Genomic DNA, 25126 nt, shown 5'->3' with positions numbered 1-25126 from the left:
AAAGGCCGAGAAGCGATGCCCACAAAGGCGCGGAGCGACGCGCGGGCGTTCCGCTGGCGCACAGTGGCGCAGGCCGACTCCTCTGGAGCCCGGGACCCGCGCAGCTGCCGGCCTCCCTGCAGCCAGAGGCCTCAAAGCGGGACTCTGCTCCCCCTCTCTCTTGCCTGCCTGGCTGCCTTCCTGCCAGTCCCGGGCGGGGGCCCTGCTCTTTGATCTTCTGTCAACGGCCCGACAACGACCGCAGCCGCAGGGGGCGCCAGCCGCCCGGCCTCCTTAGCTTAGGCCCCTCCCACCGGCAGCAGCTGTGCCCAACCGGCTGCAAGCGAAAGCCGAGCGCCAGCACCTGCGGGCAGAGGCAAGGGGCAGCTCTCTCTCCGGAGGGAGGGACGGGGACGGGGACGCGCGCCTGCCTGCCTGCCTGAAAAAAAGAAAGAAAAGGTGGATATACTAAGTTTTTTGGAGGGAAAACGCCCAGCTGTCGAAAGGGGCCCGCCTGCGGGGACGGGGACGGACACAAGCAAGCAAGCAAGCAAGCAAGCAAGCAAGCAAGCAAGCAAGCAAGCAAGCAAGCAAGCCACGCCTGCCTCCCTGGGAAAAGGCTGAAAAACCTAAGTTTTTTGGAGGGAAAACGCACGGGAGCCGAAAAGGGGGCCGGCCTGCTTGCCCAGAGAGTCGAGACGCGGGAAAGCGCACAGAGGGAGCACGGGAACCGAGAGGGCGAGAGAGAGACGGACACAGAGACACACAGATGGACGAGGGACGAGGGACGAGACCCGAGAAGAAGGAGCTCCAGTCCACTTCGCTCGCTAGCTACGTCTGTCTTTTCACCGCTGAGAGAAGGTGGTGCACCGCTCCCGGAGGCGCTGCAATACCGGGCCGATGCGTGGAGAGGACGGAGCAAGCTCCTGATCCAGCTCCCTGTTCCAAAAATCCGTTTAATATGTGGTCCCCCGATGGGGGACGTATCAGATATTAAACTGATAAGAACAGATTTTTTTTTTTTTTTTTTTTTTATTAGAAAACAGTACAAAAAGTGCTTAAATTTTCAAACTACCCACCACCTTTAACACCACGTGATCAAGTCCTTCCAGCGCTCCTTCGCAGCCGCAAAACCCCAGCGCTTGACATCCCATTGGATTCTTCTTGCCACATCTCTTCTTACTTTCTGGAGGATGCCTGGGACTGGTATCTCCACGTTGTGCCTAACCAGCTCTGTCCGTGCGTCCCACACGCAGAGCTTGGTTAGGCTGATCAGTAGCCAGAGGAGGAAGCGCGCATTCCACCTTCTGGAACCGGGCACTCCTTTCATCACCAATGCTAGGGACAAGGGGAAAACCAAGCCCACCTGCTTGAAAAGGGGTTGACTGGACCTCCACACCTTCTGTGCAAACCCGCACTCCCAGAAAACATGATGGACTGTTTCTTCTGCTGTGCAGCCTTGTCTCGGGCACTGGCTCTGCCTGGATAGGCCATGCGAGTGCATGACCGCCCTGACCGTCATCCGACCCCATATGCCGAGCCAGTTTAGATCCTTTAACTTGTTGTCCAGGCCCTTCGGTTGGGCCTGCTGCCAGGTGTCCCTGGGCACACCCAGAATCGCTGGCCTGTCCTCCTCCATAACGGTACTGTACAGTTCTCGGTGGCTCAGCGCAGTTGTACCGTCCCTTACCTCCGGGTGTGCCCGCAGCCACTGCACTGCGTGGCGGTAGTGCAGCGGGAGCCGCTCGGCTTTCGGGGTCGTGTTGCTCCAGACGGTCAGGTGTCGCATGTGTGCTGAGAGCCAGAGGCTCACGAAACGGCTGCACAGGTGAGGCGGGTTGCTATGCAGGACCACGCACAGTCCTGCCACGAAGGCGCAGTCCAACTTCGTTGGGAGGTCCAGTATCCCCCTGCCCCCATCTTCAACAGGCCTGCTCATGTCCTTTCTCCTGATGCGCTCGTACGTGTGCCCCCACACAAAGGTGAAGACGGCTCGTGCAAGTTCTTTTCTTTTCATTGCAGGTAGGGGGTATACCACTGCCAGGTGGAGCAGAAGGGGCAGGATTTCCACCTTCAGCACCAGCGCCTTTCCGATCCACGTTAGGTGTCGTCGCTGCCAAAGGCCCAGCTTCTGGTTAACTTTCCGGAACCTGGCCTCCCAGTTCAAGCCCGAGGGGTCCGTGGTGTGAAAGAGGACCCCCAAGACTTTCACCGGGTCCGTCGTCCTTGTCAGTCCCCCGACAATCCGTGGTTCGTATGACCAGGCTCCGAACAGTTTCACTAGGCTCTTGGCGTGGTTCAGTTGGGCGCCGGTGCCTCTGGAATACGCCTCCACGATCTCCAATACTCTCCCCAAGCTTCTTTCGGAGCTCAGGAAGAGTGTGATGTCGTCCGCGTAGGCGGCGATCTTCGCCTCCTGCCCGCCTCCACCTGGCACCTGTATTCCTTTCACTGCAGGATCCCTCCGCAGCTGGTCCAGCAGGAGTTCGAGGTAAGTGACGTACAGCAGGGGTGACAGCGGACAGCCCTGTCGCACACCACATCTTACTGGGATACTCCTCCCTACTGCTCCGTTCACACATACCCGGGATTTCGCGCCGGTGTATAGCGCCTTGATCCACCTGACAAAGCTGTCAGGCAGACCCTTCCTCCGCAGGAGTGCCCACAGGATTCCGTGGTGGACCCGGTCGAACGCCTTTGCTTGGTCCAGGCTCACCAGCATGAGCGGCAGGCCTCTATCCTCAACCCAGGCGATGGTGTCCCGGATCAGCTGAAGGTTCCAGCTGATCTTCCGGCCTGCCACGCCACATGTCTGGTCCGCCCCAACCAGCTCCGGCATCACCGTCCTCAGGCGGCCGACCAGCACCCTGGCCAAGATCTTGTAGTCTGTGCACAGAAGCTGGATCGGCCTCCAGTTGCCCAGGTCCGCCTTGTCTCCGCCTTTATGGATCAGTGAGATGACCCCGGTCTTCATGGAGAGGCCCAGATCATCGCTGTTCAGGGCCTCATTGAAGACCTGCACCAAGAAGGGCTCCAGGTGGCTCCAGAAAGTGGAGTAGAACTCTGTCGGTAGCCCGTCAATGCCAGGGACAGTGCCCTTCTTCAGTCCGAGCATTGCTTTTTCCAGTTCTGCCCCTGACACTGGCCCGACCAGGGTGGAGGTATCGTCCACCACCCTCTCCACACCTTCCAGGAGCTTCTCCCTGATGCTGGAGTCGGTCTCCTTCTCCTGAAACAGAGACGTGTAGAAACCTGTGGCGCACTCTAACATCCCGGGTATGTCCGTGGCTGCAGTCCCGTCTTCGCGCTGGATGCTTTCGAAGAGACATCGTTCCTGACGTCTCCTCACAGCGCCGAAGAACTGGGGCGAGCATCGTTCTTCCCCTTCTCTCCACACTCCCCGCAGTCTGAAAAGAAAGTCCTTTGCTCTCTGCAGCCACTGGTCTCTGAGCAGGCTTCTAACAATAGCAATCCTTTTGCCGTCGAAAGCGCCCCCCTGGTTCAGCTGCTCGTACAGTGCCTCGAGCTCTTCTTGAAGATGGGCACACTGGCGTTCCTCCAAACTCCGCCGGATCCAGCAGTAACGCTTGGTGACCGTCGCGAGAGTCTCTTTACATGATTCCCACCAGTGCACCGAGGAGCTGTAAAGCTCCCTCCTCTTCTCGAAGTCCCTCAGCACTGCTTCGATCTTCTTCCGATATCTCGCCTCCTGCAGAACTTGCCTGTTCAGCTTCCAGTATCCAGCCTGGAAGCCGGGGTCCTCAACACCAAAAGAGACCGATAGCAGCCGATGGTCCGAAAACCAGGTGGGGGTCACTTGCCTGCTCAGGACTTTCCACTTTACAGTAGAGAGGATGTAGTCCAAACGCCGGAAGATCCCTCTCCCGTTGTCCCACGTGTGGTGTGCGACGTTCCGAAACCCGTCTCTAAGGCCGAAGTCTTCGATCAAGGACCTCAAAAGATGAACTCCCTGGCCGTGTGCGTCTCCCAGGTCGATATTGAAATCGCCGCCCACGATCAGCTCCCTGTTGGTATACAGCAGGGGCTCCAGGTCTTTCAGGAAAGCGCCCTGCTGCCGTCTGTCTGCTGGGGCGTACGCGCTGATTAACCTGATCCTGGTTCTCCTCCAGATCCCGTCTACCACCAGCAGACGTCCGGGGATTGCCGAGCTGACCGACTGAACGACGAAACCTGGTGAGCCGCACAAGATGCCGACGCCAGTGGAGTTCACCCCTCCGACGCTCCACCACGAAGGACCCTTCCTCCACTCCCTCCGAAAGGTCCTCACGTCGTTGAGGTCCTTGAGGTGGACTTCCTGCAGGAAGACCACGTCCAGGTGCCTCTGAGACAGGTATTGGAAGACTGCCGCTCTCTTGTCCTGCTTCCTCAAACCCCTCACATTGACCGTTGCTGCCGCAAGGGTCATGGCGGGTCATGGGGGTTTACGTCACTCTCCATCTCTTCCCCCGGGCTTTGCTCGGGGGAGCTTGCTGTCCCTGCTGTACTCACTGATGAGTCCCCAGTGGACATGTATCCGATTTCATAGGGGCTGTCCTGGATTCCTTGTTCGGGGGTGGGCGTGTCCGGCTGGCAGGTCACGAACGGGCTGCCGTCCGACGTCGCTTCCTGCGCAACCGAGTATACGGACATCGACATTGGCCCTGGTCCCGATCCTTGTCCTGCAGGAAGGGATTCTTCGTCCGTGTCGTCCTCCGAGTCGGTCGAGGTAGTCAGGCACCCTGCTTCCTCCTCCATCCTCTCAGGGCCCCCTACCTCGACTTGGTCTTCCTCCTCGTCTTCCCCCTCGACGGTCTTCTTCTTCTTCTCCTGGGTCTCCTGTCGTAGCTGTTTCTCTCCCACTCTCTTCTTCATTTTCCTCGCTCTCTTGCCCTGCAGGGCCGTCACCTTCTCCTCCACTACTGGTGTTGGTGCCGCCGGCGCTCCCCTCCCCTTCAGGCGGCGCCCCGACTTCACCACCGTTGCCCAGCTGCCCTCGTTGTCCTCAACCTCCCGCGATGTTCCCGGCTGTTCCTCCTCCTGCCGCTCTTCTTCCACCGACTTCTGTTGTCCGCCCTTTTCCTTCTCTCCTCCACCGGGGGCACTGCCGCTCACCGGCCGCTCCTCACCCTCGCTGTCCTCTCCTGCCAGCCTTACACCCTCGTACTCCGCCCTGATGAAATCGGCGCTCCTTTTGACACACTGCCGGAACAAGTGGCCTGTGTTGCCACACAGGGAACACTCTTTGACCTTGCAGTTCCGTGTCGTGTGGTCCCGGGACCGGCACCGTCCACACTCCGTTTCCTGGCACGTCCCCTCTCGGTGTCCAAAACCCCGACACTTCCTGCAGAACTCCGGCTGGTTATAATAATACAGGTACCCCCTACCTGAGCCGATGGCGAAGGTGCCTGGTGGGTGGGAGAAACCGTCAAGCGAATGCTGATCCTGGCGAAGTTCAACCTCGTACCTTCTCTTGCCGGTCCAGACCTTCCTGGTGTCCTGAATAACAGTGGGCCCATTCCGCACATCGACATACCGGCGCAGAAACGTTGTAATGTCGGCATCGGTAAGAAAAGGCTCGAACATGTGCACCACCACCCACCGTTTGTTATCACCTTTCAAGCCGCCACACTCGTACTCACGCATCTTCTCTTCCTTTATGGCCTGCAGACATTTCCTTACCGCATCCCTGTAGATAGTCGCACTCATAAAGGTGACATCCAGGAACTTCTGTGCCCGGTTCCCTTGCACGCACTTCAACTCCGCAACGCTGATCCCCAATAGGTCAAACAAGATCTTGTCCTCAAACTCTTCTCTCCCAGGCATCTCCGTTTCCAACCTCCAGCTGAACCGGATGGTCCATTTTACACTCGGCTCCTTCCCGGCCCTCCTCGGTTCCCCGGGATCCGTAGCCATAGTGGGGACGCAGCCTGCGGCTGCAGAGCAGCCCACTCACCCTTCCGTGCAAACGAGTCCAAAGTCCGTGATCCAAGGCAAATCCAAAAAACAATCCGGGTTCCGTCCACTTGTAGTCCAAAGGGGTTGTCCTCTTCTTAGGAGTCCTCCGCTCTCTCTCCCTCGACCTCTGACCTTAGCCAAAAGGCCGAGAAGCGATGCCCACAAAGGCGCGGAGCGACGCGCGGGCGTTCCGCTGGCGCACAGTGGCGCAGGCCGACTCCTCTGGAGCCCGGGACCCGCGCAGCTGCCGGCCTCCCTGCAGCCAGAGGCCTCAAAGCGGGACTCTGCTCCCCCTCTCTCTTGCCTGCCTGGCTGCCTTCCTGCCAGTCCCGGGCGGGGGCCCTGCTCTTTGATCTTCTGTCAACGGCCCGACAACGACCGCAGCCGCAGGGGGCGCCAGCCGCCCGGCCTCCTTAGCTTAGGCCCCTCCCACCGGCAGCAGCTGTGCCCAACCGGCTGCAAGCGAAAGCCGAGCGCCAGCACCTGCGGGCAGAGGCAAGGGGCAGCTCTCTCTCCGGAGGGAGGGACGGGGACGGGGACGCGCGCCTGCCTGCCTGCCTGAAAAAAAGAAAGAAAAGGTGGATATACTAAGTTTTTTGGAGGGAAAACGCCCAGCTGTCGAAAGGGGCCCGCCTGCGGGGACGGGGACGGACACAAGCAAGCAAGCAAGCAAGCAAGCAAGCAAGCAAGCAAGCAAGCAAGCAAGCAAGCCACGCCTGCCTCCCTGGGAAAAGGCTGAAAAACCTAAGTTTTTTGGAGGGAAAACGCACGGGAGCCGAAAAGGGGGCCGGCCTGCTTGCCCAGAGAGTCGAGACGCGGGAAAGCGCACAGAGGGAGCACGGGAACCGAGAGGGCGAGAGAGAGACGGACACAGAGACACACAGATGGACGAGGGACGAGGGACGAGACCCGAGAAGAAGGAGCTCCAGTCCACTTCGCTCGCTAGCTACGTCTGTCTTTTCACCGCTGAGAGAAGGTGGTGCACCGCTCCCGGAGGCGCTGCAATACCGGGCCGATGCGTGGAGAGGACGGAGCAAGCTCCTGATCCAGCTCCCTGTTCCAAAAATCCGTTTAATATGTGGTCCCCCGATGGGGGACGTATCAGATATTAAACTGATAAGAACAGATTTTTTTTTTTTTTTTTTTTTATTGCAAAATTACAAAAGAAATTCCACAAACTCCAAAGAACAAAACACAATCCCCAAATACACAATAATCACAATAACAACCAAAGTCATCTCAACCCATAATCCTGTTAAACACAAAATTCCATTCAATAGTTGACTAACAAAAACTTCTAAATACTAACAACCCTTCCCACTCAATTCTCAACAATTAATTACACAGCAAAATCAATACACAACAAAATCTGTACATCCCCATATCATAGCTCAGAACCCCAATTATTACCATAATCCCACCCATTATGCAAATTGAACCAAAACCCCCTTCCCAAATTTACAATTCATACATTTCCACAATCCTTGAATTAACTCCCAGCACCACCCGTCACAAACAAGTCCCCTCCCAAACCACCCATTACATAAACCCACGTTTCAAACAAGTCAAACACATACAAAAAAACAAAGAATCCAAAATTCATATAAAAAACAAAACAATTTCTTGTTATACTAATACAAATCCCATTCTTTCCCCTTTTTTCGACTAACAAAAACTTCTGAGTACTAACAACACTTCCCATTCAATTTTCAACAAATCATTACACAGCAAAATCTCTACAAAACACAAATCTGCTTAAATCTATTACACAATCTCAAACCCCACTAATCTCCCTACTCCCGCCCCTTATGCAAATCAATCAAACCCTCATCCCCAAACTTACAATACATTCATTTCCTTACCTCCATTAAATACAATCTGTATCCCATCACAATTAAACACATTCATCATCTGAAACACTACTCTCACTATTCCCTTTACACAACATTTTAATAAATGAAACAGCAGCATCATTACACATCGCTTTACCTTTTCCCGACACACGTAGCCCTCTAACCATTCTTTTTCCCGGAACCGAGTATTCAAAAAGAAGCTGTGGAAACTTCTTTTCCATATACCGTGACACAGCCATCACCCGTTTCCTATCCAAAGGCACCAAAAGATCTTCAAACATATTCCTATCCACCGCTTTTCTATTTTTCCCCAAAGGCCATTCAAAATGAATACGTCTCTTCCTCTCCTCCCTCCACTGCTTCCACTCAATGTCTCCATCCCAAAAATCCATCTCTCCCCCCCCCATCCGCACCTCCCCCTTTAATACATCACCCTCCACCTTCTCAGAATCAATATCAACAGTTAGAACAGCGAAGGGGTTTGCACTCTCCACTGCCTGCCCACCCACTTCCACCTCTTGCCTAACAACACCCTTCCCTTTCCCTTTCCCCTTCTGAACCACTGACCAATCAATACCCTCGCCCCCCTCCGACACTTGACCAGGTCCACTTGGATCGTCGTCCTCCACCTCCTCAGGATCACCAGCCGCCACTTTCTTCCTGCGAGAGACTCCCCTCTCCGCCACTTGGCCTGTCCCGCTTGAGTCGTCGTCACCCTTCACCTCCTCAGGATCCCGATCCGCCACCCTCTTCCGACTAGGAATTCCTGAAACAGACATCCCCCGGCTCCCCGAAGGCCCCTCATCACCATCCATTTCAATGTCAGGCACACTCTCCGCCCACGACACCCTTCCTGATTCCTCGACCAACTCCTCCACCATCTCGGCGACCTCCTCCGGACCCTCTCCCTGCTTAGGGGCCACCGAAACTCCATCCTTCTCCGCCACACCTCCAGCCTCCACCATAGACTCCTTCTCCGCAGACCTCTGTTCTCCTGGAGCCGCTCCCGTCCTCCTTGCAAAAGACTCTCCAGCAGTCGACCGAGCCCGGGCTGCACCTGCATAGCTCCTTGACCTTTGGAAACAGTTCTTATACACATGGCTGGCTTCACCACACAAATTACAAGATAAGGGCTTGGTACACTTCTCTGCCTTGTGCCCTCTTTCCCCACACCTTCTGCAACATATAACAGTGCATTCAGCTGCCACGTGACCCTCCGCTGCACAGTTCCGACATACAAAAGGCTGCCCAGGGTAATTCAGGTGACCTCCATTCGAACCGATCATAAAGAAAGCTGGTGGGTGAACATACCCACCTTTCTCAGACGCAATAGTCCTTAAGCGCACCATGTACCTTCTTTTCCCCGTCCAGAAGTTCCTAGAGTCCATAACCTTTACACCATTCCCTTGAATGTCCACAAATCTTCTCAAAAAACATACCAGCTCAGACTCTGGCACATATGGATTATGCATATGCACAGTCAAAGGCCTTAGTTCTCTGACAAACAATGGCTCTATAACAAAATTAACAAAGGGCAAGTTCTCCTTCTGAGCTTGAAGAACATTCCATTTCTCCATACAAACTTTCTCAGAAATAAAAGAAACATCAAAAATACCTTTCCCAGGAAAATCTTGATAGCAAAAAACATCCGGAACCTCCACGCCCAAAGCTTGGATCAGCACAATGTCCGAAAACTCCTCTCTCTTCATCCTTTCGGTTCCCGGTCTCTCCTTCCATACGAAACGAACGGAATTCCGCATCCGTCCCTCTCTGCCCAGCCACTCTCCGCCTGCCGAAGCCGCAACTCCGCCAATCGCCTCCATCGCTCCGTCCTCTCCCCTCCGGTTGACTCTGCCTCCAACAGCTGCCTCCACCGTCGCCTCCTCCGCCGCCTTCCCGACCCTCTGACTAAGACCTCGGAACTGCGGTCAAGCCACTTGAACCTTGATCTTAGCCAAAAGGCCGAGAAGCGATGCCCACAAAGGCGCGGAGCGACGCGCGGGCGTTCCGCTGGCGCACAGTGGCGCAGGCCGACTCCTCTGGAGCCCGGGACCCGCGCAGCTGCCGGCCTCCCTGCAGCCAGAGGCCTCAAAGCGGGACTCTGCTCCCCCTCTCTCTTGCCTGCCTGGCTGCCTTCCTGCCAGTCCCGGGCGGGGGCCCTGCTCTTTGATCTTCTGTCAACGGCCCGACAACGACCGCAGCCGCAGGGGGCGCCAGCCGCCCGGCCTCCTTAGCTTAGGCCCCTCCCACCGGCAGCAGCTGTGCCCAACCGGCTGCAAGCGAAAGCCGAGCGCCAGCACCTGCGGGCAGAGGCAAGGGGCAGCTCTCTCTCCGGAGGGAGGGACGGGGACGGGGACGCGCGCCTGCCTGCCTGCCTGAAAAAAAGAAAGAAAAGGTGGATATACTAAGTTTTTTGGAGGGAAAACGCCCAGCTGTCGAAAGGGGCCCGCCTGCGGGGACGGGGACGGACACAAGCAAGCAAGCAAGCAAGCAAGCAAGCAAGCAAGCAAGCAAGCAAGCAAGCAAGCAAGCCACGCCTGCCTCCCTGGGAAAAGGCTGAAAAACCTAAGTTTTTTGGAGGGAAAACGCACGGGAGCCGAAAAGGGGGCCGGCCTGCTTGCCCAGAGAGTCGAGACGCGGGAAAGCGCACAGAGGGAGCACGGGAACCGAGAGGGCGAGAGAGAGACGGACACAGAGACACACAGATGGACGAGGGACGAGGGACGAGACCCGAGAAGAAGGAGCTCCAGTCCACTTCGCTCGCTAGCTACGTCTGTCTTTTCACCGCTGAGAGAAGGTGGTGCACCGCTCCCGGAGGCGCTGCAATACCGGGCCGATGCGTGGAGAGGACGGAGCAAGCTCCTGATCCAGCTCCCTGTTCCAAAAATCCGTTTAATATGTGGTCCCCCGATGGGGGACGTATCAGATATTAAACTGATAAGAACAGATTTTTTTTTTTTTTTTTTTTATTATACAAAATACAAAATAAAACACCAAAAACTACAAATACATAAGTCCAAAAACACAATCAAAAACAAAAAACAATTACACAGCTAAATCAAAGATATCATAATCTCATCCCTTATATAGACACAACCCACCCCAATACAATTCCCCTGCTCAAAAACAAACCCACAATTAACATGAAGCAGATATGCGTACATAAAATAAACAACTTACTTGAAAAACACAGTACATGATTTCCAACCCCAACCCTATTTACCATAATCCCGCCCCTTATGCAAATTACCTTCCACCCCCAAATTCACCCAACAGTCTTATTTACAAATTACAGGAACATTAAAGGACCTAGACTATTTCCAATCCCAGATATCCACTATGGATTTCCATTTCTCCTTTGCGGCATGAAAACCCCATCTTTTTATGTCCCCTTCTACCAACCCTCTCAAATTCCATAAAAGCCTTCTATATAACCCATCTACTGTACAAACAATTCCCCTCTTGACTAACAAATTCCTGGAATTCCATAACTCAAACTTAATTAAACTAACTAGCAACCATAACACAAAGCTCTTAGCGTTTGCCCCACCTCCCACCTTCAACCCATATAACACAACTGCAGGAAGTACACAGAAAGTGGAGGACAGGCTACTAAACAAAGTTTCACATTTGTTCCAGGTCCGCTGAGCAAAATTACAGTCCCAAAACACGTGGCTGATCGACTCCACCGCATGACACCCGGCTCTAGGACACTCCTGCTGCTTTGTCAGCTTATGTTTGAACAAAACCTCACGAACTGCCAAACGACCCCAAGCGGATAGCCAGTTCAAATCCATTAGATGGTGCTGTAGCCCTCTGGGCTGGACTCGCCGCCAGACCACGTTGGGGACGCCACCTACGAGGCTGGCCTCTTCAGCTTGAGTTACTGCAGAATAGAGCCGTCTGTGGTTAAGCAGGACCTGGTGATCTTTAAGCTCAGGGTGCTGTTTCAGCCAGTGTGTCGCATGCCGATAGTGCCATGGCAGATCGTTCCCATGAGGCAAACTGTTGGACCACTGAGCCAGGGCGCGCACGTGGCTAGATAGCCAGAACCTGACAAAATACTGAAAGGGATGTGAGACTGGGGAATGCAGAGCTATACACAGGCCAGACACATATATACAGTTTAGCTTTACAGGGAAGTTGGGAACTCCCCGTCCGCCTTCTTCCACTGGGCGATACATATCGACTCTGCGCACATACTCATATTTTCCCCCCCACATGAACATAAAAACCTCCCTTACCAGATATCTGTTGAAGCGCGCAGGCATGGGATACACCGATGCTAGATAAACCAGCACAGGCAGAAACACCACTTTCAGGATCAGGACTTTACCTACAAAGGACAGCTGCTTGTTCTTCCAGTGCGTCAGCTGCAGCCTAGCCTTCTCCAGCCTCTGGGACCAATTGCACCAAGCAGCATCCTGTGCCGTGAATAACACCCCTAGAATCTTAAGGGGCCCTTGACAGATGTCCAATCCATGCGCTGGTCCCAGCTGTTCTTTCCAAGGCCCGAAGAACTTGATCTGACTTTTCCCCCTGTTTAGCTTTGCACCTGACGCGAGGGAGAAGTTCTCGAAGACGTCCAAGGCCGCCTGTAGGCTAAGGTAAGAGCTGAGAAATAAGGTAACATCGTCAGCATATAATGCCACCTTAACTCTTTTTCCTCCACTCCCAGGTACGAGGATCCCGTCAATGGATGGCTCCTTCTGGACTGCCCGCGCATAAGGTTCCATATATAGTGCAAAAAGTAATGGGGACAGGGGGCAGCCCTGACGCACACCAGACTCTTGGAGAACCAGTCCTCCCAGGTGCCCGTTCACCAGAACTCTACTGCCAACCTGTGAGTACAGTATTTTTAACCAGCCCAGCATGACAGGGCCGAATCCCATCTTCTCCATCACTTGCCAGACAAAGGTGTGTGAGACATTGTCAAAAGCTTTTTCTAGGTCCAAGCTGGCGATCAGCAACGGGACGTTCCTGTTCTCGGACCACGCTATCACATCCCGTACTAGTTGGAGGGTCCAGCTGGCACGCCGACCTCGAACCCCGCAGGTTTGGTCCCAACCGATCACATGAGCTAGGACCCCCTTCAAGCGGTTTACCAGCACTTTAGCGATCAGCTTATAGTCCACGCACAACATCTGCAGCGGCCTCCAGTTCTTAAGGTCCTTTGCAGGTCCTTTTTTATACAACAGTGTGAGGATTCCCTCCCTCATAGACTCACACATAGCCTTCCTACGAAAGATTTCCTCCGTCACCTGAAGTAAGATTGGCCCTAAGATATCCCAGAACGTCCGATAAAATTCGGCTGGTAGTCCGTCTTTACCTGGTACCTTACCAGCCTTCATGCCGAGCAGAGCGTCGCCAAGTTCCTGCAAGCTTATAGGAGCCTCCAACTGTTCTTGGGCTTTGACAGGAACCTGCGCTGTAATACCGCTCAGCAGCTTTGCACCCATGGCCTCGTCCACCGTCTTTAGGGAAAAAAGACATTGGTAAAAGTGCCTCACCACTTCCAGCATCTCCTCACTACTAGTAACTATTTTCCCCTCCGAAGTCTGAATGCCAGTCATCACACTGCGCTTCTGTCTCTGACGAATTTGCCGGAAGAAAAAACTGGAACATGTTTCGTGAGATTGTATGAACTGCACGTGGGCTCTGAACAGGTAACTCCTTGCCTTTTGCTCGTGATAAGTGCGCAGTTCAGCTTTAGCTGCTGCAATATCTTCAGGGCACACTGACATATCCTTATTACACTGGGAAAACAAGGTGTTTAATCTTTCCTGCAGCGCCCTGCCCTTCTGCCGCTCACGCTTGAGCCTTGCTCTGCCATAAATTCTGGTCTCCTTTCTAATTTTCTTTTTTAAGTGTTCCCACCAATCAATCAGGGGAGTCCCCAGATTCCTCTCCTTCCACCATGTTTGCAATTTGTACCTCATTACCTTGACATATTCGTCTTCTCTTAGGTTCTCCGTATTTAACTTCCACACCCCACGCCCAAACTGGTTCCTTAAATGTGGAAAATGGGCCTCTACTAGGGCATGGTCAGAAAAACCTACCGGCAGCACCACCACCTTCTCCACAGGTACGTCCAGTGAGGCGAATACATAATCAAGGCGCTTCACAGTACCTTGAGCGTTCCTCCACGTGGCCTCTGCTTTCTCCTTTCGGATCCGGTAGGCGCAGTCGTAAAGTCCAAACTGTGCTAGAAGAAGATTGAGCTGCTTTGCCCCTGGATCCCTCTTATCTTGGAGGTCCACGTTAAAGTCTCCTCCCATGATGATCCATTTGTTGGTAAGGCAAACAGGATAAAGTTCCTTAAAGAAATCTGCCCGTAAAGCCATCATTGCCGGGGCATACACACACACACACCGAAAGCAATTCTCACCCGAACAAATATCCAAATATAAGGCTCTCCCAGGCACTACATTCACACATTTCTCCACTATAAAATTGCGATTGCCAAATAAAACTCCAACTCCCGAGGAGTGGACACCTCCGATATTCCATCTAGAATCTCCTCTGTCCCACTCACGAGTGAACTGTATGACGTCTCTTTCATCTTTTAGATGGACTTCCTGCACCAAACAAATATCAAAAACCATGGTTTTCAGGTAAGAAAAAAAGGCCGTCCTCTTTACTAAGTTCCTTAAACCCCGAATATTTAAAGTTAATATTTTCAACATTAGGGGGCAGTAAAAAGGCTCATCAGCTCCATGTAGGCTTGACGCACTGACGCCTCCCTTTGTCCCTGCAAATATAGTTTATCTATTTTACCTCCTGATCGCGTACAGCCAACTGACACTCCTTCATGCAACCTCAGCACACGTCGGAAGTTTGACGGCCGGGGCGGGTACTGCACGTTTCCGTTCTTCCAGGCACAGGCCTCCAAAAACTGCAGCGGGACCTCCAGAATCTTCAGCACTTTGTCAGGGCGCCTTTCCACCCCCACCTCGTACATCTCCTTCAGTTCTCCCTTGTCCCTTATCCATTTCTTTACAAAGTCACCCAACAACATCTTCTTATTGGTCGCATCTATCTGGTTGCGGCCCTTTACTTCGAGGGTTGAAATCTCCTCACCAGAGTGCTCACAACGCACGACAATCCCTGCCGGAGATAGCCCTTGCTCATTGAAGGTCCTAGGCCAGACTATTTTGCTGGCCTTTTCGTCCCATTTACAGAACTTCTTGAACCTCATAGGTACCTCAGCGAATATAAAGACATCTCGTTCTTCTCTCTGCAGGGCGACGCGTGGCTGCATGTGTTCTTCTGAGGCTTCTGCCGAGGTCGGGGTCATCTCCGTTTCTGGAATGACAAAGCCTGAGGACATACCCGACTCTGCCGTAAGGGGGGGGTCACCCACACCACTTACCTCGCCCTCCGACCCTAGTGGAGTAGATTCGGCCTGGGCCAACGAATCTGTGGCCATCGACTCAAGGTATTCCATGGGATCTACACCCGATTTCTTCACCAAGGGCGGCACATCATTTTCCGCCTTTCTTTTCACAACTTTCCTGGCCTGGACGGTGTCCATGGCCTCCTCTTCATCCACTCTGTCCCCCCAGTCTGACCCTACTTCCTCCGCAGAGGGCAGGCTTGATTCCTCAGCCAACGCTCTTATATGCTCTAGCGCGGCGAGCGAGACCCCACCTTCCTCCTCTGCGCTCCCCAGGACCTCCTCAGCACTCACCGGAGCCTCCGTCTCTTCTTCGCCGCTGCGATCTTCTGCTGAGGTAAGTGCTGTTGCCGTCTGCCTGTGGTCCGTTACCTCCTGCCCTTGATCCACACCCTCAGGTTCCATCACCTCCTCGCCAGCGTCAGGGACCAGCGACGCCGGTGCCGGGCCCTCTGCTGCATCTTCTGCCTGGTGAACTGAGGTAACACTTGCTGCCGATGTGCCACCCGCCACGGCTGCGAAACTCATACCTTTCTTTGGGCACGCCCTGTAAATGTGCCCAGAGACCCCGCACAAATTACATTTCGGCTCAGCCCTGCACATGAAGGTGCTGTGCCCCACAGTATCACACCTTCGACAGACCTCCACATCACAGTCAGCAGCATAATGGCCCTTCTGCCTGCATCGTCTACACGCCAAGGGTTGATCAGGGTAGTACAGATAACCTGTATAAGTTCCAATTGAGAAGTTAGCAGGAGGGTGCAAGAGCCCATCTTCAGCACTAGGGTCCGCTCTGAAACGCACCAGAAATTTCCTTTTCCCGTTCCAGACTCTCTTCCTATCCATCTCCTTGATACCCGTGCCCTGAACGTCAACAAATCTTTTAAGAAAATTAACAATGTCTGCGTCTGGGGTAAAAGGGTTGTTCATATGGACCCATATGGGTCTCGCCTCCCGTGCAAACAAAGGTTCAAGGAAAAAATGAACAAAAGGTTCCTCCAGTCTGCGAGCAGTCAAAACAGACCAAACTTTCGTGCACTGTTCAGCAGAGTAAAGTGACAAATCAAAAATCTTTTTACCTGGAAAGTCCTGGAGGCAATAGATCTCTTCAGGCTGTAAGGACAAATGCTTGAAAAGGACTTCATCCTCGAAAGCATCCCTCTTGGCAAAATCCTTGTCAGAAGCCTCCACTCGCAGCACAAAACGCACAGTATGCCTTGGTCTTGCATTCTTGCTTGAAGTCCTCTCCATCTTGTGTAGAGTGGCCGGAATCCTATCCGCCACAAAGAAAAAATCGCCGTCGCCTGGAAAAAGCCGCGCCGTCCACCCCTTCCCGCCTTTGACTCAGAGCCCAAGCCGCGGTCAGGCCACGCACTCAGGATCTTCGCCAAAAGGCCGAGAAGCGATGCCCACAAAGGCGCGGAGCGACGCGCGGGCGTTCCGCTGGCGCACAGTGGCGCAGGCCGACTCCTCTGGAGCCCGGGACCCGCGCAGCTGCCGGCCTCCCTGCAGCCCGAGGCCTCAAAGCGGGACTCTGCTCCCCCTCTCTCTTGCCTGCCTGGCTGCCTTCCTGCCAGTCCCGGGCGGGGGCCCTGCTCTTTGATCTTCTGTCAACGGCCCGACAACGACCGCAGCCGCAGGGGGCGCCAGCCGCCCGGCCTCCTTAGCTTAGGCCCCTCCCACCGGCAGCAGCTGTGCCCAACCGGCTGCGAGCGAAAGCCGAGCGCCAGCACCTGCGGGCAGAGGCAAGGGGCAGCTCTCTCTCCGGAGGGAGGGACTGGGACGCGCGCACACACACGCCTGCCTGCCTGCCTGCCTGCCTGCCTGCCTGCCTGCCTGCCTGCCGAAAAAAAAGAAAGAAAAGGTGGATATACTAAGTTTTTTGGAGGGAAAACGCCCAGCTGTCGAAAGGGGCCCGCCTGCAGGGACGGGGACGGACACACACACGCAAGCAAGCAAGCAAGCAAGCAAGCAAGCCACGCCTGCCTCCCTGGGAAAAGGCTGAAAAACCTAAGTTTTTTGGAGGGAAAACGCACGGGAGCCGAAAAGGGGGCCGGCCTGCTTGCCCAGAGAGTCGAGACGCGGGAAAGCGCACAGAGGGAGCACGGGAACCGAGAGGGCGAGAGAGAGACGGACACAGAGACACACAGATGGACGAGGGACGAGGGACGAGACCCGAGAAGAAGGAGCTCCAGTCCACTTCGCTCGCTAGCTACGTCTGTCTTTTCACCGCTGAGAGAAGGTGGTGCACCGCTCCCGGAGGCGCTGCAATACCGGGCCGATGCGTGGAGAGGACGGAGCAAGCTCCTGATCCAGCTCCCTGTTCCAAAAATCCGTTTAATATGTGGTCCCCCGATGGGGGACGTATCAGATATTAAACTGATAAGAACAGATTTTTTTTTTTTTTTTTTTTTTTTTTTATTATACAAAATACAAAAGAAATTCCAAAAACTCCAAAGAACAAAACACAATCCCAAACACACAATAGTCACAATAACAACCAAAATCATTCTCAACCCAAAATTCAGTTAAACACAAAATTCCATTCAGTAGTCAACTAACAAAAACTCCTAAATACTAACAACACTTCCCATTCAATTCCCAACAAATTATTACACAACAAAATCCATACAAAACACAAATCTATCTAAATCTATTACATAATCTCAAACCCCACTAATCTCCATAGCCCCGCCCCTTATGCAAATTAAACAAAACCCCATCCCCAAACTTACAATACATTCATTCCCTTAACCCCATTATACAGTCTGCATCCTATCACATAGTTTACAAACACTTCCCCACCAACATCATCTACACTATCTAGTTCCCCCACAAACACACCCCCATCACTCCCACTTAAAACAAAACACATCTACTTAGTCAAAAACAAACATAGCACAAAAGCATCCTAAACACAACTAAACACAGTCATCATCACTCATACTTTCTTCTTCACACAACAGGTTAACAAATTTCTCAGCAGCAGCTTTACACTCCCCTTTAGTTTTCCCCAACACACGAAACCCTTCAAACATTCTTTTTCCCTGAAACGAATACTCCAAAAGAAGCTGCGGATATTTCTTTTCCACATACCGTGACACAAACATTACCCATTTCCTATCAACCCTCTCCATAATAACACTCCCCACTTCTGTATCCACCCTCCCTCGAAACCCCCTTTTACTTCTTTTCAAAGGCCAGACAGAGAAAATACGACCCACTCTTTCCTCCCTCCACTGCTTCCACTCAATGTCTTTATCCCAAAACTCCGTCCCACTCCCAGAACCCTCTACTTCCACCTCCAACCCCCTTGAATCCTCTTCCTCCTCAGAAACAAACTCTTCAGTTAGAACAGCAAAGGGGTTTGTACTCTCCACTGCCTGCCCACCCACTTCCACCTTTTGTCTAACAACACCCTTCCCTTTCCCTTTCCCCTTCTGAACCACTGACCAATCAATACCCTCGCCCCCCTCCGACACTTGACCAGGCCCACTTGGATCGTCGTCCTCCACCTCCTCAGGGTCACCAACCGCCGCTTTCTTCTGACGAGGGACTCCCCTCTCCGCCACTTGACCTGTTCCACTTGAGTCGCTGACGCCCATCACCTCCTCAGGATCACGATCCGCCACCCTCTTCCGACAAGGAACTCCTGAAACAAACATCCCCTGGCTCCCCGAAGGCCCCTCATCACCGTCCATTTCGATGTCAGGCACACTCTCTGCCCATAACACCCTTCCTGAATCTTCAGCCAACGCCTTCACCATCTCGGTGACCTCCTCCAGACCCTCTCCCTGCTTAGGGAACACCAAACCTCCATCTTTCTCCGCCACACCTCCAGCCGCCACCAAAGACTCCTTCTCCGCAGACCTCTGTTCTCCTGGAGCCGCTCCCGCCCTCCTTGCAAAAGACTCTCCAGCAGTCGACCGAGCCCGGGCTGCACCTGCATAGCTCCTTGACCTTTGAAAACAGTTCTTATACACATGGCTTGCTTCACCACACAAATTACAAGATAAAGGCTTGGCACACTTCTCTGCCCTGTGCCCTATTTCCCCACACCTTCTGCAACAAATAACAGTGCATTCCGCTGCCACGTGACCCTCCGTTGCACAGTTCCGACATACAAATGGCTGCCCAGGGTAATTCAGGTGACCCCCATTCGAACCAATAGTAAAGAAAGCTGGTGGGTGAACATACCCACCTTTCTCAGACGCAATAGTCCTTAAGCGCACCATGTACCTTCTTTTCCCCGTCCAGAAATTCCTAGAGTCCATAACCTTTACACCATTCCCTTGAATGTCCACAAATCTTCTCAAAAAACATACCAGCTCAGACTCTGGCACATACGGATTATGCATATGCACAGTCAAAGGCCTTAGTTCTCTGGCAAACAATGGCTCTATAACAAAATTAACAAAGGGCAAGTTCTCCTTCTGAGCTTGAAGAACATTCCATTTCTCCATACAAACTTTCTCCGAAATAAAAGAAACATCAAAAATACCTTTCCCAGGAAAATCTTGATAGCAAAAAACATCCGGAACCTCCACGCCCAAAGCTTGGAACAGCACAATGTCCGAAAACTCCTCTCTCTTCATCCTTTCGGTTCCCGGTCTCTCCTTCCATACGAAACGAACGGAATTCCGCATCCGTCCCTCTCTGCCCAGCCACTCTCCGCCTGCCGAAGCCGCAACTCCGCCAATCGCCTCCATCGCTCCGTCCTCTCCCCTCCGGTTGACTCTGCCTCCAACAGCTGCCTCCACCGTCGCCTCCTCCGCCGCCTTCCCGACCCTCTGACTAAGACCTCGGAACTGCGGTCAAGCCACTTGAACCTTGATCTTAGCCAAAAGGCCGAGAAGCGATGCCCACAAAGGCGCGGAGCGACGCGCGGGCGTTCCGCTGGCGCACAGTGGCGCAGGCCGACTCCTCTGGAGCCCGGGACCCGCGCAGCTGCCGGCCTCCCTGCAGCCAGAGGCCTCAAAGCGGGACTCTGCTCCCCCTCTCTCTTGCCTGCCTGGCTGCCTTCCTGCCAGTCCCGGGCGGGGGCCCTGCTCTTTGATCTTCTGTCAACGGCCCGACAACGACCGCAGCCGCAGGGGGCGCCAGCCGCCCGGCCTCCTTAGCTTAGGCCCCTCCCACCGGCAGCAGCTGTGCCCAACCGGCTGCAAGCGAAAGCCGAGCGCCAGCACCTGCGGGCAGAGGCAAGGGGCAGCTCTCTCTCCGGAGGGAGGGACGGGGACGGGGACGCGCGCCTGCCTGCCTGCCTGAAAAAAAGAAAGAAAAGGTGGATATACTAAGTTTTTTGGAGGGAAAACGCCCAGCTGTCGAAAGGGGCCCGCCTGCGGGGACGGGGACGGACACAAGCAAGCAAGCAAGCAAGCAAGCAAGCAAGCAAGCAAGCAAGCAAGCAAGCAAGCCACGCCTGCCTCCCTGGGAAAAGGCTGAAAAACCTAAGTTTTTTGGAGGGAAAACGCACGGGAGCCGAAAAGGGGGCCGGCCTGCTTGCCCAGAGAGTCGAGACGCGGGAAAGCGCACAGAGGGAGCACGGGAACCGAGAGGGCGAGAGAGAGACGGACACAGAGACACACAGATGGACGAGGGACGAGGGACGAGACCCGAGAAGAAGGAGCTCCAGTCCACTTCGCTCGCTAGCTACGTCTGTCTTTTCACCGCTGAGAGAAGGTGGTGCACCGCTCCCGGAGGCGCTGCAATACCGGGCCGATGCGTGGAGAGGACGGAGCAAGCTCCTGATCCAGCTCCCTGTTCCAAAAATCCGTTTAATATGTGGTCCCCCGATGGGGGACGTATCAGATATTAAACTGATAAGAACAGATTTTTTTTTTTTTTTTTTTTTATTATACAAAATACAAAATAAAACACCAAAAACTACAAATACATAAGTCCAAAAACACAATCAAAAACAAAAAACAATTACACAGCTAAATCAAAGATATCATAATCTCATCCCTTATATAGACACAACCCACCCCAATACAATTCCCCTGCTCAAAAACAAACCCACAATTAACATGAAGCAGATATGCGTACATAAAATAAACAACTTACTTGAAAAACACAGTACATGATTTCCAACCCCAACCCTATTTACCATAATCCCGCCCCTTATGCAAATTACCTTCCACCCCCAAATTCACCCAACAGTCTTATTTACAAATTACAGGAACATTAAAGGACCTAGACTATTTCCAATCCCAGATATCCACTATGGATTTCCATTTCTCCTTTGCGGCATGAAAACCCCATCTTTTTATGTCCCCTTCTACCAACCCTCTCAAATTCCATAAAAGCCTTCTATATAACCCATCTACTGTACAAACAATTCCCCTCTTGACTAACAAATTCCTGGAATTCCATAACTCAAACTTAATTAAACTAACTAGCAACCATAACACAAAGCTCTTAGCGTTTGCCCCACCTCCCACCTTCAACCCATATAACACAACTGCAGGAAGTACACAGAAAGTGGAGGACAGGCTACTAAACAAAGTTTCACATTTGTTCCAGGTCCGCTGAGCAAAATTACAGTCCCAAAACACGTGGCTGATCGACTCCACCGCATGACACCCGGCTCTAGGACACTCCTGCTGCTTTGTCAGCTTATGTTTGAACAAAACCTCACGAACTGCCAAACGACCCCAAGCGGATAGCCAGTTCAAATCCATTAGATGGTGCTGTAGCCCTCTGGGCTGGACTCGCCGCCAGACCACGTTGGGGACGCCACCTACGAGGCTGGCCTCTTCAGCTTGAGTTACTGCAGAATAGAGCCGTCTGTGGTTAAGCAGGACCTGGTGATCTTTAAGCTCAGGGTGCTGTTTCAGCCAGTGTGTCGCATGCCGATAGTGCCATGGCAGATCGTTCCCATGAGGCAAACTGTTGGACCACTGAGCCAGGGCGCGCACGTGGCTAGATAGCCAGAACCTGACAAAATACTGAAAGGGATGTGAGACTGGGGAATGCAGAGCTATACACAGGCCAGACACATATATACAGTTTAGCTTTACAGGGAAGTTGGGAACTCCCCGTCCGCCTTCTTCCACTGGGCGATACATATCGACTCTGCGCACATACTCATATTTTCCCCCCCACATGAACATAAAAACCTCCCTTACCAGATATCTGTTGAAGCGCGCAGGCATGGGATACACCGATGCTAGATAAACCAGCACAGGCAGAAACACCACTTTCAGGATCAGGACTTTACCTACAAAGGACAGCTGCTTGTTCTTCCAGTGCGTCAGCTGCAGCCTAGCCTTCTCCAGCCTCTGGGACCAATTGCACCAAGCAGCATCCTGTGCCGTGAATAACACCCCTAGAATCTTAAGGGGCCCTTGACAGATGTCCAATCCATGCGCTGGTCCCAGCTGCTCTTTCCAAGGCCCGAAGAACTTGATCTGACTTTTCCCCCTGTTTAGCTTTGCACCTGACGCGAGGGAGAAGTTCTCGAAGACGTCCAAGGCCGCCTGTAGGCTAAGGTAAGAGCTGAGAAATAAGGTAACATCGTCAGCATATAATGCCACCTTAACTCTTTTTCCTCCACTCCCAGGTACGAGGATCCCGTCAATGGATGGCTCCTTCTGGACTGCCCGCGCATAAGGTTCCATATATAGTGCAAAAAGTAATGGGGACAGGGGGCAGCCCTGACGCACACCAGACTCTTGGAGAACCAGTCCTCCCAGGTGCCCGTTCACCAGAACTCTACTGCCAACCTGTGAGTACAGTATTTTTAACCAGCCCAGCATGACAGGGCCGAATCCCATCTTCTCCATCACTTGCCAGACAAAGGTGTGTGAGACATTGTCAAAAGCTTTTTCTAGGTCCAAGCTGGCGATCAGCAACGGGACGTTCCTGTTCTCGGACCACGCTATCACATCCCGTACTAGTTGGAGGGTCCAGCTGGCACGCCGACCTCGAACCCCGCAGGTTTGGTCCCAACCGATCACATGAGCTAGGACCCCCTTCAAGCGGTTTACCAGCACTTTAGCGATCAGCTTATAGTCCACGCACAACATCTGCAGCGGCCTCCAGTTCTTAAGGTCCTTTGCAGGTCCTTTTTTATACAACAGTGTGAGGATTCCCTCCCTCATAGACTCACACATAGCCTTCCTACGAAAGATTTCCTCCGTCACCTGAAGTAAGATTGGCCCTAAGATATCCCAGAACGTCCGATAAAATTCGGCTGGTAGTCCGTCTTTACCTGGTACCTTACCAGCCTTCATGCCGAGCAGAGCGTCGCCAAGTTCCTGCAAGCTTATAGGAGCCTCCAACTGTTCTTGGGCTTTGACAGGAACCTGCGCTGTAATACCGCTCAGCAGCTTTGCACCCATGGCCTCGTCCACCGTCTTTAGGGAAAAAAGACATTGGTAAAAGTGCCTCACCACTTCCAGCATCTCCTCACTACTAGTAACTATTTTCCCCTCCGAAGTCTGAATGCCAGTCATCACACTGCGCTTCTGTCTCTGACGAATTTGCCGGAAGAAAAAACTGGAACATGTTTCGTGAGATTGTATGAACTGCACGTGGGCTCTGAACAGGTAACTCCTTGCCTTTTGCTCGTGATAAGTGCGCAGTTCAGCTTTAGCTGCTGCAATATCTTCAGGGCACACTGACATATCCTTATTACACTGGGAAAACAAGGTGTTTAATCTTTCCTGCAGCGCCCTGCCCTTCTGCCGCTCACGCTTGAGCCTTGCTCTGCCATAAATTCTGGTCTCCTTTCTAATTTTCTTTTTTAAGTGTTCCCACCAATCAATCAGGGGAGTCCCCAGATTCCTCTCCTTCCACCATGTTTGCAATTTGTACCTCATTACCTTGACATATTCGTCTTCTCTTAGGTTCTCCGTATTTAACTTCCACACCCCACGCCCAAACTGGTTCCTTAAATGTGGAAAATGGGCCTCTACTAGGGCATGGTCAGAAAAACCTACCGGCAGCACCACCACCTTCTCCACAGGTACGTCCAGTGAGGCGAATACATAATCAAGGCGCTTCACAGTACCTTGAGCGTTCCTCCACGTGGCCTCTGCTTTCTCCTTTCGGATCCGGTAGGCGCAGTCGTAAAGTCCAAACTGTGCTAGAAGAAGATTGAGCTGCTTTGCCCCTGGATCCCTCTTATCTTGGAGGTCCACGTTAAAGTCTCCTCCCATGATGATCCATTTGTTGGTAAGGCAAACAGGATAAAGTTCCTTAAAGAAATCTGCCCGTAAAGCCATCATTGCCGGGGCATACACACACACACACCGAAAGCAATTCTCACCCGAACAAATATCCAAATATAAGGCTCTCCCAGGCACTACATTCACACATTTCTCCACTATAAAATTGCGATTGCCAAATAAAACTCCAACTCCCGAGGAGTGGACACCTCCGATATTCCATCTAGAATCTCCTCTGTCCCACTCACGAGTGAACTGTATGACGTCTCTTTCATCTTTTAGATGGACTTCCTGCACCAAACAAATATCAAAAACCATGGTTTTCAGGTAAGAAAAAAAGGCCGTCCTCTTTACTAAGTTCCTTAAACCCCGAATATTTAAAGTTAATATTTTCAACATTAGGGGGCAGTAAAAAGGCTCATCAGCTCCATGTAGGCTTGACGCACTGACGCCTCCCTTTGTCCCTGCAAATATAGTTTATCTATTTTACCTCCTGATCGCGTACAGCCAACTGACACTCCTTCATGCAACCTCAGCACACGTCGGAAGTTTGACGGCCGGGGCGGGTACTGCACGTTTCCGTTCTTCCAGGCACAGGCCTCCAAAAACTGCAGCGGGACCTCCAGAATCTTCAGCACTTTGTCAGGGCGCCTTTCCACCCCCACCTCGTACATCTCCTTCAGTTCTCCCTTGTCCCTTATCCATTTCTTTACAAAGTCACCCAACAACATCTTCTTATTGGTCGCATCTATCTGGTTGCGGCCCTTTACTTC

At 52.9% G+C, this 25126-nt stretch overlaps 4 non-coding genes and 1 pseudogene across 4 annotated transcripts; all 5 read right to left on the bottom strand.

The window, feature by feature from the left end:
- Positions 1 to 838: 838 nt before the first annotated feature.
- On the bottom strand, positions 839 to 1038 carry LOC138223442 (U2 spliceosomal RNA). Its single transcript, XR_011181871.1, has one exon. It is a non-coding gene; the product is annotated as a U2 spliceosomal RNA (small nuclear RNA).
- A 5870-nt stretch (positions 1039 to 6908) lies between these two features.
- LOC138223405 (U2 spliceosomal RNA) lies at positions 6909 to 7104 on the bottom strand. The gene has a single exon (XR_011181846.1). It is a non-coding gene; the product is annotated as a U2 spliceosomal RNA (small nuclear RNA).
- Positions 7105 to 10582: 3478 nt separating this feature from the next.
- On the bottom strand, positions 10583 to 10772 carry LOC138223453 (U2 spliceosomal RNA). The gene has a single exon (XR_011181882.1). It is a non-coding gene; the product is annotated as a U2 spliceosomal RNA (small nuclear RNA).
- Positions 10773 to 17423: 6651 nt separating this feature from the next.
- Positions 17424 to 17626, bottom strand: LOC138223413 (U2 spliceosomal RNA; annotated as a pseudogene).
- A 3234-nt stretch (positions 17627 to 20860) lies between these two features.
- LOC138223455 (U2 spliceosomal RNA) lies at positions 20861 to 21051 on the bottom strand. The gene has a single exon (XR_011181884.1). It is a non-coding gene; the product is annotated as a U2 spliceosomal RNA (small nuclear RNA).
- Between the last annotated feature and the right edge of the window lie 4075 nt (positions 21052 to 25126).

Source organism: Lepisosteus oculatus, chromosome 16 (genome assembly GCF_040954835.1).
Source record: "Lepisosteus oculatus isolate fLepOcu1 chromosome 16, fLepOcu1.hap2, whole genome shotgun sequence".
Taxonomy (NCBI): domain Eukaryota; kingdom Metazoa; phylum Chordata; class Actinopteri; order Semionotiformes; family Lepisosteidae; genus Lepisosteus; species Lepisosteus oculatus.
The sequence above is the reverse complement of the archived record's forward strand: the minus strand, read 5'-3'. Positions and strand labels throughout refer to the sequence as shown.